Source organism: Marmota flaviventris, chromosome 10 (assembly GCF_047511675.1).
Source record: "Marmota flaviventris isolate mMarFla1 chromosome 10, mMarFla1.hap1, whole genome shotgun sequence".
In the NCBI taxonomy this organism is placed as follows: domain Eukaryota; kingdom Metazoa; phylum Chordata; class Mammalia; order Rodentia; family Sciuridae; genus Marmota; species Marmota flaviventris.
Genome location: NC_092507.1, coordinates 57,474,304 through 57,495,281, shown reverse-complemented (window position 1 = coordinate 57,495,281; position 20,978 = coordinate 57,474,304). Strand labels below are relative to the sequence as shown.

At 34.7% G+C, this 20,978-nt stretch overlaps 1 protein-coding gene across 2 annotated transcripts in view; it reads right to left on the bottom strand.

Moving 5' to 3' along the window:
- Window positions 1-20,978, bottom strand: part of Lrrc7 (leucine rich repeat containing 7) — a 429,867-nt gene that overhangs the window by 266,951 nt on the left and 141,938 nt on the right. The gene's annotated exons all lie outside the window — the stretch shown is intronic.

Sequence of the window (20,978 nt, the reverse complement as noted above, 5' to 3'; positions counted from 1 at the left end):
GCTCTGCCTCAAAGTGTGAAAAGACAGCTGTGCTTCCTTGGGTCTTCCCTGTAATATTTGAGGTAGCTACCCTTGGAGAAATGCTCATTTGCTGTCACAGTTGGGCCACTAGATATGTGATAGAAAAACACAGTTTCTCCTACAAAACTGAAAATCAGTAAGTCAAATGTATTCCATAGTGTGAGAATCAAAGGACTAAAAAGATGCAGGGACATTTCCATCCATTGATACAAATGAATCAAATGTAGCAGTTCCTGCAAAAGTTAGGAGGAAAAACAACTCTATGAAATTGTTCCTATATGCCTGCATCACTATTTTCTCTCAGTTTTTGGAATTATCTTTAAGGACGTAAAAGTTTCCATTAAGAATTGGCCTTGCTCAGTACTTCGTGTTTTGCAGAAGGATAAGGAACATTATGTGGCAGTATATAGTAGAACATTTTGATAATGGATACACAAGAAAGAAAAGATTCCACCAGTCTAGATTTTGTGAATCTAGATCACCATGTCCACATAACCTTGAGGCCCAGTGAAGCAGCAGGAGGAAAGCCAAATCTAAGACAAGTAATTTATTCATTGTAAAGAAAGGGTTCAAAGAAGGAGATGGGATGTTCTTGACCCGTTTCTTGTTATGTGAAATTTCATAAGAAATTATGCTGGCCTTAAATTATTGCTGAAATATATTGGCTTCCAATTAAGAACTCAAGAAAATTTGGGAACTCAGTATGTATGATTTAATAAGAAAATTTGATTCTCTTTTTTTTTGTGGAATGCTATAACCCTTAAAGCTTCCTTCATGAAGTGGACATTAAAATGACAACCGAGTATTATTATGGCCCTTTGGGAGCTCTAGGTCATGGGTCGGCAGACTTTTTCGGTTCAGAGTTCAGAGAGAAGGATTTGGGGCTTTGTGGTCTCTGTTGTAAACTCTTCTGATGTAGTGCAGAAATAGACACAGAAAATATGTAAACAAATGTTCTAATAATAATTATAGATATTTGAATTTCATATAAAAATGACATCCAAGTCAGTAAGGAAAGGTTTTCCCTTAGCATTCATGTTTGCTTTGCATATCTGTGATCAACAGGGGTGCAGGATTCCTTTCTCTCTTTAGCAGGTTCTGTTAAGCCTCCAAGATGGGCTCATTTCATGCTGTTGTTCTTCATGCCATACTTACACAGGTCCTGCCTTAAAGATGGTATTTCCTTAGATTATGTGTAAACCAAGACATAGAAACAGAAGTATCTCTTTATCTTCTAATGAAAACAGAGTTTATGATTGTGGCGGAAGTGATATTACATTATTTGTATACAAACTTTTATGACATTATTTACAGTTTAAATGTAAGATCATTCTGAGCAGAATCTGCGGTTTTAAAATGTAATCCTTGTTTTATCACTACTGCTCAGGTAAACAAAGGCAAGTCATTTAACATCTCAACGTTTTAGTTTCCTACTTTGAAAATTGGTGATTGGATAAACAATTTCATCATAGAAATGCAGTGAGGTCTGAAAGAGATAAGTGTCATAGTAATGTTATAATTATTAGAATTAAAAAAGAAGTAAAGGTGTCAGTAAAAGAATCAATAATTATATCAAAATAGGATAACATGAATCATGAATTTATGAAATTTATCTACCTTAAAGAACACAGGAAAGAGGTAGAAATTAGTGTGCTAAAAGACTGAAGAATTAAAGTATAGTGCATGTGTGTGTGTGTGTGTGTGTATACACATATATACATATGCATTCTTTTAAAGCAGACTGTTTTGGGCAATTTTTAAAAATTTGTTCTAATTAATTTTACATGACAGTACAATGTATTTTGACACATCATACATAGATGGAGTATAACTTCTCATTCTTCTGGTTGTACATGATGTAGAGCTACACCTGGAATCATATATGCACAAAGTTCTGGAATCATATATTCACAAAGGGTAATAATATCCAATTCATTCTACTATCACTCCTACCCGCAAATGCCTCCTCTCCCTTCACTCCCCTCTGTTTAGTCCAAAGTACCTCTATTCTCCTCTATCCACCTTATTTGTGAATTATCGTTTACATATCACAGAATACATTTGGCCTTTGGTTCTTTGGGATTGGCTTATGTAGCTTAGCATGATATTCTCCTGCTCCATTCATTTACTGGAAAATGCCATAATTTCATTCTTCTTTAAGGCTGAGCAATATTCCATGGATTTCTTTATCCATTCATCTGTTAAAGGGCACCTAGGTTGGTTCCATAGGTTAGCGGTTTGTGAATTGAGCTGCTATCAACACAGTGGCTGTGTTACTGTAGTATGCTAATTTTAAATCTGTAACGTATAAACCTAGGAGTGGGATAATGGGTCAAACCATGGTTGTTTCCATTCCAAGTTTTCTGAGGAATCTCCATACTGCTTTCTATAATGGTTGCACAAATTTCCAGCAATATATGAGTGTACTTCCTCCCCGCCAGTCTCACAAACATTTATTGTAGCTTGTATTAATGATAATTGCCATTCTGACTAAAAGGAGACGGAATCTCAGTGTAGTTTTGATTTGCATTTCTTAAATTGCTAGAGATGTTGAACATTTTTTCATATATTTGTTGATTGATTGGATTTCGTCTTCTGTGAAGTGTCTGTTCAGTTCCTTATCCCATTTATTGACTGGGTTATTTTTTTGGGGGAGGGGGTTAAATGTAATCCCAGTTTCACCACTACTGCTCAGGTAACCATAGATAAGTCATTTAAAATCTCAATGTCTTAGTTTCTTTTGAGTTTTTTTATATGTCCTGGAGAGTAATGGTCTGAGGTGCATGTGGTAAAATTTTTCTCCCATCTGTGGGCTCTCTCTTTACATTACTGTTTGTTTCCTTTGCTGTGAAGCAGCTTTTCAGTTTAATTCCATCTCATTTATTGATTCTTGATTTTACTTCTTATGCTTTAGAAGTCTTATTAAGAAAGTTCCTAAGATAACATTGTAGAGATTAAGGCCTACTTTTTCTTCTATTAGGTTCAGGATTCTAGTGCCTAAGTCATTGACCTACTTTTAGTTGATTTTTGTGCAGGGTGAGAGATAGTGGTTTAATTTCATTTCCCTACATAGGGATTTCCAATTTTCTCAGCACTATTTGTTGAAGAGGCTATCTTTTCTCCAATGTATGTTTTTTGGGGCCTTTGTCTAGTATGAGATAACTGTATTTATGTGGGTTTGTCTCTGCGTCTTCTATTCTGTACCATTGGTCTATGCATCTGTTTTGGTACCAATACCATGCCATTTTTGTTACTATGGCTCTGTTGTATAATTTAAGGTCTGGTATTGTGATGCCTCCTGCTTTACTTTAAAAGCAGACTTTTAGTGTGTACAAATGTGTGTGTTATGTATCAAAAGTGCATGTGTATACAATGGAGTTTTACCCAGGCATAAAGAAAAATAAAATTGTTTCATTTTCAGGATAATGAATGGAAATTGCAAATATTATGTTAAGCAAAATAAGTCAAATTTAGTAGGTCAAAGGTTGTATGTTTTCTCTTATATTTGAGAGCTAGAGAGGAAAATGGAAAAGTGTGGGGGATTTCATGAAAATAGAAGATAGAAGACCGAGAAGAAGAACAGGAGAAAGGGACCAGAGCGAGGAAGGAGGGGAAGTAAAAGGAAAATACTGAGGAGGGATACTGACCAAATTATATTGTTAATATTGCATGTATGTATGAATATGTAACAATAAATCCCACCATTATGTAAAAATGTGGAAAAATTATTTGTGTGTGTGTATTAAAATATATCATTATAAAACATGTGTCATCTTTGTGCCACACCTGTAAAGCTACTGGATTTGCAGTATGTATCCAAAGGAAATAAAACCATGACCTTGAAGAGGCATCTGGACTCTTGGCTACTTCTGCACTCTTCTATTCATTGCAGCATTATTCACAAGACCCCAAGGTATGGAAATAACATAGGTGCTCATTGGATGAATGGATAAATAAATTGTGATATTGATATATACATATGCAAGAAAACATTATTTGATCTTAAAAAAAAAGAAATCTTGCCATTTGCAGCAAGGTGGAGGACATTATTCTAAGTGAAATAACTTAGACAGAGAAAGACAATCATTACACCATATCTTGTATAGGGGAAATCTTGAAAAATTGAACTCATAGAAATAGAAAAGTAGAATGGTGGTTATCAGGCTCTGGGTGAAGGGGATGAAAAGATATTGGTCAAAGGATAAAAGCTTTCAGTTATGAGTAAGTTCAAGACATCTAATGTGTACTGTGCTGACTACAGTTATTTAGACTGTATTGTAAACTAAAAAAAATCAGAGTTTAAAATTTTTTTTTAAAAGTAACTAATAGGGCAAAAGGGTGGGAAGGGAAGGGAGGAGGCATGGGGTGAAAAAGATGATGGAATGAGATGGATATCATTACTCTAAGTACATGTATGAAGACATGCATAGTGTGAATATATTTTATATTCAACCAGAGATATGAAAAATTGTGCTCTATATGTGTAATATGAATTGTAATGCATTCTGTTGTCACATATAACAAATTAGAATAAAAATAAAATATTAATTAGTTTAAAAAAGTAACTAATAAGAGTGAATTTTAAGCTCTGATTAAACAAAGTCAAATGCCAACTTTAAAAGAAGGACATTGCCAAAATGTTTTAAACTCTTTTTAGGGGGACATATCAGGCTTCCTACTAAATTATAAAGATAATAAATTCCTATAAAATCATGCATCGCATAAAACAAATTTGGGGGTGTACCAGGGATTTAACTCAGTGGCACTCGACCACTGAGCATCATCCCCAGGCCTACTTTGTATTTTATTTAGCGACAAGGACTCACTGAATTGCTTAGCACCTCACTTTTGCTGAGGCTGGCTTTGAACTCATGATCCTCCTATGTTAGCTTCTGGAGCTGCTGGGATTATAGGCATGTGCCACCACATTCTTGGCATAAAATAAATTTTAAAGAATATATATTCACTAGTTGGAAAGATATCAGATTGTGTCCACTATGGTCTGGATACTTCTGCTCTCCCAAAATTCATGTGTTGAAATTGTGACCCATGGTGCTAAAGGTGGGGTTTTTGAGTCACAGAGGTTGAGCTCTGATGAACGGGATTAGTGTCTCAGAGAAAAGGCTCCAGAGAGCTCTGACCCTTCTACCATGTAAGGACACAGTGAGAAGGACAAGGAACTTTCTGCCTTCTTTTTAAGGGCACTGGTGATTCACACCACATGTTGCCCACAAGAATGAGCTCTCAGAAGACAGATTCTGCCAGAGCCTTGATCTTGTTTACATGTCACATGGTTTGTAATATTTTTGTTATAGAATCTCCAGAGTACATTAAAAATAAGCACACACATGAACGACTTTTTTCTGTACTTTCAGAATAAGTTCATATAAATGAATAGCTACCATTGAAAAATCTTCTGGGTGCCAACCCTGGCTATTTTGGGGACTCTGAGGGAGTGCTACAAGTTGGGAGCCCTGCCAAATGAATGACAATCCCCGAGAACATGGTAAAACTTCAAGAAGTGGCGTTGCTCTTCCTAAACATGTGGGTTAGAGAGTATTTAAAGCAAGCGCACGCACGCGCACACACACACACACACACACACACACACCACTAAACCACTCAGATATACTAGATAGAAAAGCCAACAAATCTTTAAACTTAATAAAGCTGAAAGTAAGCTGTCTGGTGAAAATAATAAATTTCTAGATTTAAAAATACAGTATCTTTACCTTTTGTCAAATGTTAGATGTCCACATTCTCAATATTTTTTTTGTATATACCATTTTTAAAGAAGTTTCATAGAGTTATTTGACACCAAAATGATGTTGTAAAGCAAGAAACATGGTAACTAGGAATCCAGTGTTCCACTGACAAGTAAGATAAAGGGAATCCCCAGAATGACAGTGAAATAGCTTAAGGCAACTGACTGCAGCAGGCCTGGAGAGCTAGCAGTCCAGATGGGGTCAGGCCAGAAAACTCCTGGAGACTTCCCCAGTAATATGTAAGTGTAGAGCTACCAACGCATTTAGATATATCAGCAGGAAATGTACCCAGTGTGGGGAGAGTCCTACAGTGAACTGATGAAATAGAGACAAAAAGCTAAGCAATAAACAAGATAATTATTAAATTCAGATAAAATGATGCGGCAAGAGAGAAAGAGTAGGCTATGAGCTTTATCTGTGGAGCAGATGGAGTTTATGCCTGGAAGTATTTTTTGCTGAGGTTTTCATAACTGTCTGAATTTGCTTATGAAAGTGGAAACACATTTGGAAAAACAGGTTTCCAGGGGCAGTTGACCATTTGTACTACATGGCTCCTGAAGTTCAAGAAATATCTAGAGCATGTCTTTACCTTATCGTTTAGCCCAAACATGGAAAAGTATTATAGCTAGTAGTTAAAAATACAGGTTGGAAAGGGATGACTGAGTCCCGGGCTTGTCACTTACTATCCATACTTTCTTGAGAAGACACTACAGTATCTTAGTATCATTCACTTACTTCTCATTTAATTCAAAAAGTTGCTCTGAGGATCTGATGATATGAATGTAAAGCATTTAGTATCCTATCTGGTAAATGCTCAATAAATAATAGGTAAGATTATTTATACTTTCCTATGCCACTGGACAAAATCATCTAATTCTTCAAATAATTGTGTAAAGAAGACATATTAGGAAATAACATTTTAATTCTACAACAGTTGAACCAAATGTTCAGAACAATTAATCATTTAAATTTCTATTTAAATTCTGTAATTATTTAAATATCAAATTGATGTTTATAGATGAAAATGAGCTTAGGTAGAATTTAACCCATTTTACCACCATATCTTTAATTCCTTTTACTCCATTACGCTACTCCTATTAAAATCGTTAGACTTGACATTAGAGTTGATGGTGGTTTTTATCTAAGTTGCAGAAGAGAAGAGAGTAAAAAGGGAATGGAATATGGATATAGTTTTTTAATGAATATTATTTTGGTTGGACAGCGACACAATGCCTTTATTTATTTTTATGTGGTGCTAAGGATCGTACCCAGTGCCTCACACATGCTAGGCAAGTGCTCTGTGCTGAGCCACGGACTGCTGCCTGGAATCTGGATATAGTTTGAGTACAAGACCAATAGGTTTTTCTGATGAAATGAACATGAGATATAAGAAAAACAGGAATCAAGGATGACTCCAAATTTTTTTGTCCTGAGCAACTTACAAGATGGAGTTTTGCCTTTAACTTAAATGGGAAAAATGATATGTGGACTAGATTTTGGAGAGAAGAGAGAATTCAGTTTTTCTATGAGACTTCTAATAAGATAATTTAGGTAGATATTTGGATATAAACTTAGCATTTAAGAGAGAGGTGTAGGCTATAAATTAAGACTTTGGAGATTCCTAGTATTTAAACCATGAGACAAATTATCAGCAGCATCATGTGAATGTACAAGGTGAAGAGAGGAAAACCAAGCATTGAACCAACCATGAGGCGTTGCACAATGAGGATGGGAACAAGAGGAGGGATAAACAAAAAAGACTGGACAAGAGCAATCCATGAGATGCAAGGTAAAATAAGAGAATATTGAGTAATAGAATTCAAATAAAGAAAATGATTGAAGTGGGGAGAACTAATCAACAATTTCAAATGATGCTGACAAGTCACATGAGAGGATACTCTAGAGTTACCACTGGACATAGTAATCAGGTCATTGTGACTTTGACTGAGATGGTTTTTGATGGAGTAATTAGGCTTTAAAAATGGAGTAATTCTAAGTTTGAGAGGATGGGAGGAGAAGAATTGCAAATAGAGTATACAGAAAACACTATTGCCTTTGCTACAAGGTCATGGGAGACTGTAAGGGCAAGAAGAGCCAAGAGTGTTTTTGTTTGTTTGTTTGCTGTTTTTGCTTTCTTAAGGTGAAAGAAATAGCAGTATACATGTATGCTGATCAGAAAAATCAAGTAGGGAGAAAAATATAGATAATGTAAAACAAGGTTGGGGAGAATCGCTGGAGTTATATACTTAGGCAGGCATAAAACATTGTTATTTGGAGAGATTGGCTTTAAAGGGAAACAGGAATAATTCACCTGCACCAACAGGCAGAAATCAGGAAGATGGGTACAGATGCTGGTAGTTGAGTAGATACAATAGTGAGAGGCTATGGAAGTAGCCATAAAGATGAGAGAGGAGGTATGGGAGTCTGAGACAGAGAAGTCATGAGGGAGAAGGAATACAAAATGATTATTGGGTGTCATTAAGGCTGCACCTCAGATTTATGATCATGAATTCAGTGAAATACCAGTTACTGCAGTTGACTCATCAGCTCCACTTGGCAACAGGTAGAGAGTCAATGTCACTTAGAGCAGTATCTGTTGACATGAAAGAGCAGCAAAGATGTCAAGGAGGTCCACAAGGAATTAATCTGATGATTAACAACCAAATTTGAACCATGTAAATAGGGCAGAGAAAATAACAAGGACTGGAGGTGGTAATACATGAGAAAAGAGTGGAATTAAATGGATTGAGGTTTTGATGGAGTCAAAGATAGTTGTAGCCAAGGAAGGACAGTAGGATAGGGTCAGAGACTGCGACTTATTAGTTGACAATGAATTTCATGATGTTTCCAAGACTACCTAAGTAAAGCCTAGGAACTCAATGGAAACTCAGCAAGTACTTGTTAAATTGCATCTAATTATGTTATATTTCACATTAATTGCTTGAAATAGAGAATTCATAAACATAGGAAGAAACATGGTTTTAGTATAGAGGCTATAGATTGTAATTATATTTGAAGAAGAAAAGGGTAACTATCCTTTTCTGCCCAAACATAATATAGCAGATTTATTTATAAAGATCAAATTATGAGTGATTTAGTATTCCTTCAAATGCACATAAAATTGCGTCTGATAAAGTTTTATACAAATCAAAATATATGAAAATAGTTATAGAGAGTGCATATTGAATGCTTATGTGATCTGAACTTCACAAATATCATCAGTTCAACTGATTTACTCTGAGATATATAGACATATGTTGATACGACACAAACACTCTCAGGAAACTGAGGCAAGAGTATCCTAGATTTGAAGTCAGCCTCAGGAACTTAGTGAGGCTGTAAGTAACCTGCAAGACCCTTTGTCAAAATAAAGAATAAAAAGGAATGGGGATGTGGGGGTCAGTGGTTGAGGTCCCCTGGGTTCAATCCCTGGTACAAACAAAACAAAACAAAACCCCCCCTAATGTTATATATCTTATATAAAATGAAGTAAGGAAAACATTTATAGGATTGGAAATTTTTCATTTGATATTTTAATTGTGGTATCAACTTTTGTAAAGGTGTTTTTCAATTTGAGAAGGCAGGCAGGTTATTTGTATATCTAATGAATTGGATTAGATTGAGAAGCAGAAAAAATGAAGTTTATTGAGAAAATGTTGTAAGTAGTGTATTTCATTCTTACAAGAATTTTGTAGGGGGGTTTATTATCCTCATTGAAATAATAAATAAACTGAGGCTCAGAGGCTAGAAAGGATTTGAAATCAGAACAAATTCGTTTGAAATACTTTCATATTGTTGCCTATGCTAAGCTATGTCCATCAAATCTAAGATTTAAAATAAATCACTGTGGAATATAATTTTTAGCTACTCAAAGCTGGAAATGCAGCACTAAAGTAGAACAATCTATATTACATTTGTTCCATACTTACTCTTAGGTCAAATTAAAATAACCCCAATTTTCTGGAACTCAGAGTTTAAAGCATTTCAGGACTGACCATGTAGCATCTTTAAAGAGACCTTATAAGCTGCATTTGTTCTCTAATTTTCTTGGTCAAATTTAATATAGCATCAACTTCCCGGAACTTTGAGTTTTATGTTCAGGAAATAAACATATTTATTTCGGAATCTGCTATAATGACAAGAAGCACTTGAAGTTTTAGTCATAGTTTTTGTGTTCTTTATATACAATTCAACCATTAGTTATTAGAAGGAGCAAATAAAGAGTCTACTAAAAATAAGATGTCAACATGAAGAAATTAAAACAGATGGTCTCATAGAGGAGATGATAGGAAAAACAACAAAGTTGATACCAGAACTCTTCACATCTACCATTCCTTTTTTGTGCAGAGGCAAGCTCTTGCACATACAAAAAGAACAACAAAAAAGGTCAATATCATGAACTATGATGAACCCAAATAAATATGGAAATGTTAACTTGTACTGATTACATTCATTTAAAAAAGATAATGCTATATAAAATATTTTGCTATAATTTCTGTTCAAAATTAAAACAAAATTAAAAATTTGAATATAAAAGGATAAAATGTGATTTTATTTTTAAATTACTTTGTTTACAAACTCTCCTTTACCAAAGGGGATACTTTGTAAATGATGCAATAGTAAGTTAGCTAAGATGTACTCACAGGAAGGAGACTTCAGAGAGGCAATTTACTATATAGTAGGAATGAAAAAAATCATATAATTATTACGTACATGAATTTGGGAGAGAAACTATGTCATTCAGCTCTGAAGGAGAAAAAATAGAGAAAACAAGAAAAGTGGTTTGATTTACTTCTGTCCACTCAAGGGAAAGGAGCCAGGAACTCAGTAGCAGTCTCAGCAAGAAGAGAAAGATTTCCTGCTAGACTCTGCTTATTTTAGTGGCATTATATATCAAAAAATCAACTGCTGGCAAATCATCAATAATTTTTTTAGAGACAGCCACATAACTGACTCTGCCTTAGGAACATATTTGGGGAAAATTTTGAGAAGTTTTTATGATCTTGACCAACAGTGAGTTCACACAGGAGTGAATTTGACTTAGTCTACGTGAGTTAATTAAAGTGACACTTTATTCCCTCTTTCTCCTTCTCTGTCTGCTTCAACAACAAAAATTTTATTATGTGAAATGGACTATTTAACATTGCTTCACATTTGACCAATGAATTCTTTCCTTCATTACCAATTGACTACTTTATTGAGCATTCACTACACCTGCATTCTGATAGAGGCTACTGAGAATGTAGAAGGTAAGGTTCAGTTCTTCTTTGTAAGGTGTTTAAGATGGGAAGAAGCAAGGAATGATACAGGATGACCCAATGGCTCATTACCAATTCAATTTTGTTCTCTTATAATAGTTTTAGACTGTACTGGGACACAGAAAACACAGAAATCCCTTAGTTCAGAAAGGAGTCTGCTGTGACAAAGAGCCTGAGGTAGACTTCAGAGGTGGGAGAGGACAAGGCAGTTCCTTTCTTCCTTTATTTAATCACAGGATCAGACTGCAACTTGTCTCCCATGGAGTAAGTGCTGGCAACACATGTAAAACATTATTCTTTGGTTTCATTTCCTGATGAAGGTTATTAGATGGAGTTAAAAGGTCCTGGCATCAGGCTGATAAGGTAGCAGGAGAGAGACCTGGTTTTTGTTGTCAAGAAGTTCTTTAATTGAAACAGAGAGTCAATCCCCAGTTTATTTTAATACTATAATCATGGGCAGAAGTAGATTCTGTTGAAAGGGAAAGTATTCTTAAAGTGAAGGAAACGGTAGTGATTTCCGGATAAATAACACACTGACAGTGTGTTGAAAGTGAGGCATTTAGTGGGGCAAAATAATAAGCTTTACTCTAAGTAAATGGTCTAATGTTTTGTCAAACACCAAAGAGCACATCCATGGCATATGAAAACAAATGCATGGTAAACATTTCCCCAGCAACCCATAAGAGGCATCCTAAAATAGACTCCCCTAACAATATAAACATATACAATAGCAGAATCTCTATTCTTCTCTTAATATACTCAGATGTTTAAAGATGTTTATCATTTAACTTGTGGCACATTTCTGATTTCTCAAATGTATTTGAAAGAGAAAAAGCCCCTCTCTTCCTTGCAAATAGAGGATATGACTTATCTTCAGTTTTTGTGAGCATTTGGGGAAAGGGATAGAATAATTAGCAAGGCAATAAAACATAATAATGCCTTCAACTCTAATTGCTTTTCATTAAAACTAACAATAGTGCTTTTGCCCACTGTGATGCTGTTCAAATCCATTCATGTATCGAAATAAGTTTTAGAAGATGAGAGAAAAATCAAGTAATTGCTGCAGAATTAGGAAGAGCTTTCAAATTGATTCATTTTCATTAAAGTACTTAAGTTATAGTGTCAAAGTCTCTATGAAGCTATGATAAATCAACAATCAAACTTGAAATGGAATCATTGCCTAATTAAGCCTTATCATTCATTATCTTGCTTTACCATATAAAACAATTTATTCCATTATGACCATGTATCAGCTCTACAAACAGGCATAAACTTTTTATTCAGAGATCACAATATCATGAAATGTATTCATCTTTGATGTACATAAGATTTCAATTTTTCTATTGCATAACAGATATAAAAAATTCATTGGAATGGAAAGTCATGCTATTACCCTTGCATTACTGCATATTATAAGGGAACAAAAAGAATTAAGAAGGGAAGAGTGATTTATATGCAGCATGGATATTTATTTATCTCTAGTTAGATAAACATAGAACCAAATCTCAGTAAAATTGACTGAACGTCTTTAGGGAAGTTCAGATTAGTATACTTATTTTTAAGAGAAAAGAATAGGATCATTATTGAGCACAAAAAGTTGAACCTCACTTTTTAATTCATTTTCTTTCCACTAATTTAGTATTTTACATATTCCAAGAAGGTAAGTGTTCCAAGTATTGGGTTATTTTTTTAAAACTTAAAACTTAACCCATTTGTTGATTGGGTTATTTGTTATCTTATTGTCTAATTTTTTGAGTTCTTTGTATACTCTGGATATTAGGGCTCTATCTGAAGTGTGAGGAGTAAAAATTTGTTCCCATGATGTAGGCTCCCTATTTACCTCTCTTATTGTTTCTCCTGCTGAGAAAAAACTTTTCAGTTTAAGTAAGTCCCATTTGTTGATTCTTGTTATTAACTCTTGTGCTATGGGTGTCCTATTAAGGAATTTGGAGCCCGACCCCACAATATGTAGATCGGAGCCAACTTTTTATTCTATCAGTCGCAGAGTCTCTGATTTGATATCTAGCTCCTTGATCCACTTTGAGTTAACTTTTGTGCATGGCGAGAGGAGGGGATTCAGTTTCATTTTGTTGCATATGGATTTCCAGTTTTCCCAGCACCATTTGTTGAAGATGCTATCCTTCCTCCATTGCATGCTTTTAGCCCCTTTATCAAATATAAGATAGCTGTAGTTTTGTGGATTGGTTTCTGGGTCTTCTATTCTGTACCATTGGTCCACCCGCCTGTTTTGGTACCAGTACCATGCTGTTTTTGTTACTATTGCTCTGTAGTATAGTTTGAAGTCTGGTATCACTATACCGCCTGATTCACACTTCCTGCTTAGAATTGCTTTTGCTATTCTGGGTCTTTTATTTTTCCATATGAATTTCATTATTGCTTTATCACCTGAACAGACACTTCTCAAAGGAGGACATACAATCAACAACAAGTACATGAAAAAATGCTCACCATCTCTAGCAGTCAGAGAAATGCAAATCAAAACCACCCTAAGATACCATCTCACTCCAGTAAGATTGGCAGCCATTATGAAGTCAAACAACAAGTGCTGGCGAGGATGTGGGGAAAAGGGTACTCTTGTACATTGCTGGTGGGACTGCAAACTGGTGCGGCCAATTTGGAAAGCAGTATGGAGATTCCTGGGAAAGCTGGGAATGGAACCACCATTTGACCCAGCTATTGCCCTTCTCAGACTATTCCCTGAAGACCTTAAAAGAGCGTACTACAGGGATACCGCCACATCGATGTTCATAGCAGCACAATTCACAATTGCTAGACTGTGGAACCAACCCAGATGCCCTTCAATAGATGAATGGATAAAAAAATGTGGCATTTATACACCATGGAGTATTACGCAGCACTAAAAAATGACAAAATCATGGAATTTGCAGGGAAATGGATGGCACTAGAGCAGATTATGCTTAGTGAAGCTAGCCAATCCCTAAAAAACAAATAACAAATGTCTTCTTTGATATAATGAGAGCAAGTAAGAACAGAGCAGGGAGGAAGAGCAGGAAGAAAAGATTAACATTAAACAGAGACATGAGGTGGGAGGGAAAGGGAGAGAAAAGGGAATTTGCATGGAAATGGAAGGAGACCCTCATTGTTATACAAAATTACATATAAGAGGTTGTGAGGGGAATGGGAAAAAAAACAAGGAGAGAAATGAATTACAGTAGATGGGGTAGAGAGAGAAGATGGGAGGGGAGGGAGGGGGGATAGTAGAGGATAGGAAAGGTAGCAGAATACAACAGACACTAGTATAGCAATATGTAAAAACATGGATGTGTAACCGATGTGATTCTGCAATCTGTATTTGGGGTAAAAATGGGAGTTCATAACCCACTTGTGTCTAATGTATGAAATATGATATGTCAAGAGCTTTGTAATGTTTTGAACAACCAATAAAAAAATAAAACTTAAAACTTAAAATTTAACTGTAAATTTACCACTTCTATTTTGTGTAGAGGCAAGCCCTTGCACATAAAAAAGAAAAAAAAGGTTAATATCACAACTTATAATGAACCCAAATAAACATGGAAAAGTTAAATTGTATTTATTCTATTCATTTAAAAAAGATACTGCTATATGACATATTTTGCTATAATTTGTGTCCAGAATGATGAAAAAAATTAAAAATTTTAAATTAAGATAAAGATGGTACATATTTCTGGGGTAACATAAACATAATCTTCAATATACCTATACATTGTATAATGTTTATATTAGGTTCAACATACCAATCTTAAACATTTATTATTTCTTCATGATAAAAACAATTAAAATCTTTTTTTCTAACTTTTGAAATATACAGCAGTTTGTCATCAATGGTCATTCTACTGTGCACAATAGATCTTCTTGTGCCAATCTAACTGTAATTAGTATCCACTGATCACCTTCTCACCATCCTTTCAAATTATAAGTACGTAAAAATTATGAGCATATGGTATTTATCTTGAGAAACTTAAAATGGAAAATAAGATATAATATTAGTAGGTCTCTATCCTATCTATACCCAATGATAGAAAACATGTATTTTTATTATAAGTAAAAAATTTTAAAAAACCAACAATTTGTCATAATGTGAAAGGTGAAGAAAAATACTAAATCAATATTTCCTGGACCATATAGTTGGCAGTATATTTCAATAAAAATATGATTATTGTTTTAAAAAAGCCCCAGATGTGTTAGAAAACTAAAAGCAATTGAACAAGTAGTAAGACAGTAGATGAAGGGGAATAGCAAAAATAACTGCTGTTGGAAGTAAAAATTGATAAACTTGGAAAATAAAAGACTAATGAGCCAAAGAGTATTATTTGAAAGATTTAAAAACTAGAAAAAATTCTGGCAAAGTTAATAGAATAAAATATGAAACAAACAATGTTAGTGTAATGGTTTAGATATGAGGTGTCCCCACAAAGCTCATGTGTGAGAAAATGCAAGAAATTTACAGCTGGAATAATTGGGTTATGAAACTAATCAGTGCATTCGTCTACTGATATGAATTAACTGGGGGTGATAACTGTAGGCAAATCGGGTGTGATTGGAGGGGTAGGTCACTGAGGACATGCCATTGAAGTATATATTTTGCTTCTGATGAGGGAAGCTCTCTCTACTCCCTGATCACATGTTCTGAGCTGTCTCTGCCATATGTCACATGTCTCTGCCACACCTTTCCACCATGATGTTCTGCCTCACCTTGGACCTATAGCAATGGAGTTTCAGGATATTTATTGATTGAAACCCCAAAGAATTTTTTTTTCTCCTCTACAGTGTTCTTGTCAGGTCTTTTGGTCACAGTGATGAAGAAGCTGACTAAAACAGGAAGGCAAAGAAGGAGAACAGTCACAGATATGGTGTAGATTTATAAAAAGTATAAGACAAAATCTGGGTGATAAAATGGATTATCTCCTAGTTAAATTATAATTTATGAAAAAGTGACACAAGAAGATATAAAGAAATAACAACTTATAGTGAAATACAATTTTTACATATAGATGACATGATTTACATATAAAAATGTAAAAATCTGCTAGTTCTATATTAAAACTATATGCAGCAGCTAGTTGAATGTAAGATAAAGATGTCAAAATTAGTAGTTTCTACAGAGTATCAACCAAAATTAGAAAAAAAGTATTTTTTAAAAAGGGATACAACTTATAAAAGTAATAACTTAAAATATTTGGAAATAAATATTAACAAAATGCATGTAATATCTTCTTGAAAAAAACTCACAATACTCCATTGAAACAAAAATAACACCTATATAAAGAGAAATAGAATGTTCATGGATTATAATATTCACCATCAGAAAGCTATAAGCTCATTCCAATTAATCTTTAAATCTAAGACAATTTTATAAAATTCCCACTAGATTGTTTGCATAGCTCAAAAAGTTGAAACTAAAATTCCTAGGGGAGAATTCAGACCCAAGAATAACAAAGACACATTTGAAAATTTAAAAAAGAGTAAAAAGAGAACTTGTAAGTTCAGATATTATAACTTAATATTAAGTTATAGTGATTGGAACAATGTGGCAATAGCACGGGAATAGGCGAATATGTTAATGGAACAAAAGAGATTTTGGGAAAGACTTTTTATACCTAAATTAGGTATAAAAATGAAACAAACTCTAAATCAGTAAGCAAACAAGGGACTCTGTAAATGTTGCTGGCACAAGTAATCATCTATTAATACAAAATGAGAAGAGAAAAAAGAATTTTTAAAAATATTTTAACAGGATTCTTTTTATTTTAGCATTTACTATTTCAAAGTAAAACATATACATCTCTAATCTTGTACTTCTTACTCTTCTGAAAATGTGTTTACTTGATTATTTTACTTTCTGGAAATAAATTCATTACTCTTTAATTACTATATTGTCAGCTCTTGAATAATTATTTCTCCTCCCATAACCTTAAGTTTTCATTTTTCTGCTACTAGCAATAATATTGTTCTAATTCTACATTATTGGGAAATTTCTTTTTTTATTGGTTGCTCAAAACATTACAATGCTCTTGAAATATCATATTTCATACATTTGATTCAAGTGGGTTATGAACTCCCATTTTTACCACGTGTACAGATTGCAGGATCACATTGGTTACACATCCACGTTTATACATACTGCCATACTAGTGTCTGTTGTATTCTGTTGCCTTTCCTATCCTCTACTATCCCCCCTCCCCTCCCCTCCCCTCCCATCTTCTCTCTCTACCCCATCTATTGTAATTCACAAAATGAAGTGCAAATGAATTAAATGTCTAAATGTAAAAAACAATCCATTAATTTGAGAAGAAACTATAGAAAAGTATCTTGTGATATTAAAGCAAGGAAGAATTACTTCAATGTGTTATATAGACTATAAAGGTTCGAATGATAAATTTTATTACATTGAATTTGAAATTATTTTATGACAAATGACATCTCAAAAAAATTGGGAGATGATATTTGTAGCCCATATAACCAACAAGGAACTTAACAGTATATAAATCTTTCAAATCACCAAGAACCTAAAAGACAAACAATCCAAAATAAAAATATGAAACAAAAAAGATAACCTGTAGAGATCACTAGACTGGCCAATTAAAAAAAAAAAGCTTAAAATGCCAACTTAGTAACTAGGGAAATCTAAATTATCAAGTTACCTTGTAGGTCCATCTTATGGGTCATCATGCAACATATCTAATACCTGAGTGTGAGCAAGCATATGGAGTGTGGGAACTGTGGTACTTTTGTGGGTGCAAGTAGACTAGATCACATCAATTACCAAAGATGAATTTCAGAAACACAATATGGAATAAAAAATTTGTAGATAATCTACAAAATATGTTAGCACTTCACTCAGACTTTAAGTACATTAATTCTGAGAGAAAGAAAGTGGGAAGGGATGAGGATAAGCATTTATATGTCTCTGTAATTTTTTTCTATTTTAGAAAGGGGTATGATATCTATAATAAATGTTTACATTTTTAATCTCCATGTTAGGCACATGTGGGCCACAGTCACATTAACATTGGTGTCTCTCTTATTTTCTTCATGCTTAAAATATTTGAGTGTTTAAAAATTATAACCATATAAATATTTTAATATATCTAAGTATCAAGTGTTTTTAATAAAATATATGTGAGAATGAATATACAAAGTAAAGAGGCTGGACCCTTGGCTTAATTTAGGAGTTCAGAGACCTCATAGGAATAATGACCCTTGAATTGAATATTGAATAGACTAAGATTGAAACAGAGTAAAAGAGGTGTGAAAGGTGAATTAGGCAGAGGAAATAATACAAATATAGTAAAAGAAGCACTGAAACAGTGAAATATTTGAAGAAGCTTTTCTGTGTCCAGACAATGAATTTCAAAAGAACAGCTCATCCTTGGTGGGATGGACATTTGGAATGAAAGCCCTGGTAGTGTGGGGATTCTCAATTATGTGTTAGGGAGTCTATATTCTGCCCTAGATCTTCTGAAGTATCTAAATTGGAAAGTAATGTCTTAGCAACTTACAAAGAGTACTAAAGCTTTCTTGTGGAGGATCAGTTTGAAGATGGTGGTGGCAATGCTGGAGATAGGGCAATCAATTAGGAGTCAATTTAATTAGTCTTGGAAACCCAATGATAACTAAATTAAGACTGTAGCAATAGGGATAGTAAGAGGAGAGCGGACTTGCCATGTGCTATATATTTAGGTGGCCAATTTGGCAGGAGTTGGTGACAGAATGGATATAGAAGTTGGAGAGGAGAATGGATTTTTGCACTGAATGCCTGTGTGGGCCACAGTCACATTAAAAGTGAACTGGAAAATGTAGGAAAAGAGAATTGGAGTGGGTGGTAAGTTTGGTTTAAAATACACTATGTTCAGTGTGTTTGTGGAATATGTTATAGCTATTCCCAGCATGTACTAGGCCATATAGTCCAAAGCTTAGTGGATCAAGCCAAAGCTAGACATGAAGTAGTCATTATGCCAAAGAACAAGGATATTTAACATATTACAGCATGGCAGGTAGAGCAGATTTTAGTGATGACTCATTACTTACTGTAGTTTTATTTCTGTCTTTTCTACAACTCAGTATAGATTCCCAGTGTTCTAGATGGGACCCTATGTTAGGTGGGGGTCTCTAATGTAATATAACATAAAACTATAATTTTTTAAAAGAATGCTTCCATACAATGCTACTTACCTCCCAAACAGTTATTGTGCACCTATCTCGTGCACTGTATATTGTGATACTGCTCTAAATGGAGAAATGAATAAGAGTGTTTCTGATTTTGACTTTTTATGTTTTTTATTTCTAGTTATACATGACAGTAGAATGTATTTTGACATATCATACATACATGCAGTATAACTTCCCATTTTTATGGTTGTGCATGATGTGGAGTTATACTGGTTGTGTATTCATAAGATGCATAGAAACTAAATTAAGAAGTGAAATAAGTTTAAAACAAAAGCACACAGAAAGTAAAAAGATATCACAGGGGGAAAGAATGATGTATTACTCTATGTATGGTGTCAGGAAAGTTTCTCAGAATAATTGACATCTAAAGTGTTTTTTTAAAGGCAGAGAGGACTCTGAATGATGGGATATAGCACTGGGGAGGAAGGAGTATTCTGGGCAGAGGAAAGAGTACAGATCCTGTGTCACAGGAGTGAACTGAGGTCTTTGGGAATGACCATTTGGGTTGCCTGAAGCTGAAATGGAAAGGAAAGGGCAAGTTGGAAATATGGTTACAAAGGTCGATAGGAGCTATTCATAAAAATTGTGCAGATAGCTTTCTGCACACAATTGCCCACTTATATAAAGGTTTTAATACAAACCAGTATTTTTGAGTGAAAAATGGTGAATCAGAATGACAGGCAGAAGAATTGGATGTGAAAAGTAAAGATTGGAAGCCAAGTGGAAAACCAAGATCAGATTTAACCTCAGCCTCGGAGTGAATTAATTTATTAAGGGGCCACTCATCTAATTCAAGCACATTTCAGGCAAATTTTGTACTTGGTTTGATAGTACATGCATGAGCCTCCTTCTCAAACATGCTATGTTCTTCCATTAAATACCAGTACTGCTGATTTCTCTTAGCACTGCCTCTTTCCCACCAGGGGTTTTGCAACCTTGTCAGTGGTGATGCTGATGCTGCCTTTATTTCCTGCTCTGTTCTTCCTTCACTTGACAGACTTCCAAAGGAGATATAATGCTCCTTAAGTAACTGCCTGGGTCTCCCACAGAATTCAGCAACAGCTTTTTTAGTTATAATTTTCTGAAAGGGCTGATATGAAAAGTTTTGTGCCATATGTGTAGTTTCTAGCAATGCTTGATGAATCATCATACTCATCAAGCCTTCAGTATGGTATTAGTGCTGCAGAGTGGTTCACCATCTCTGGCCTGAGTTTTTGATTCCCAGCACATAGTTAACTATAAGCAAAGCTAAAAGCCACTAAATGATAGTTTCAAGGACTTCTAAGGATGCTCATAGACTACTTTGTAGGTAGAGAAGTATAACCTTCAGTTCGGTTGCTGGAAATAAAAAAAAATTTGCTATAAAAGGGCCATCAGGAAACACTATATACTCTCAAAAAATGCCACATTTCAGGAGATCCAAGATGGCGGAATAGAGGCTGCTCCACTGCATAAAACCAAGAGAATAGACAGGCAGCTTCTCCTCAAGATGAGTGAACAAAACAAAAAAGGAGGGGACTTTACTGGAGCTTAAAACTGGACGTTCTAAGCAGCCTGGGGACACAGGAGATTGGATACAATAAAATAAGGAAAAAATCACCAGTGGCACAGCCACTGCCACAGCAGGGCCTGAATCTCCAGCCAGAGAGGTCCCTCCATGAGCATAATGGAGGGAAAAGGGAATTAAAGAAACCTGCACTTTTGGGAGATGTGTCTGGGTCCAGAGCATTTAGAGTCCAAG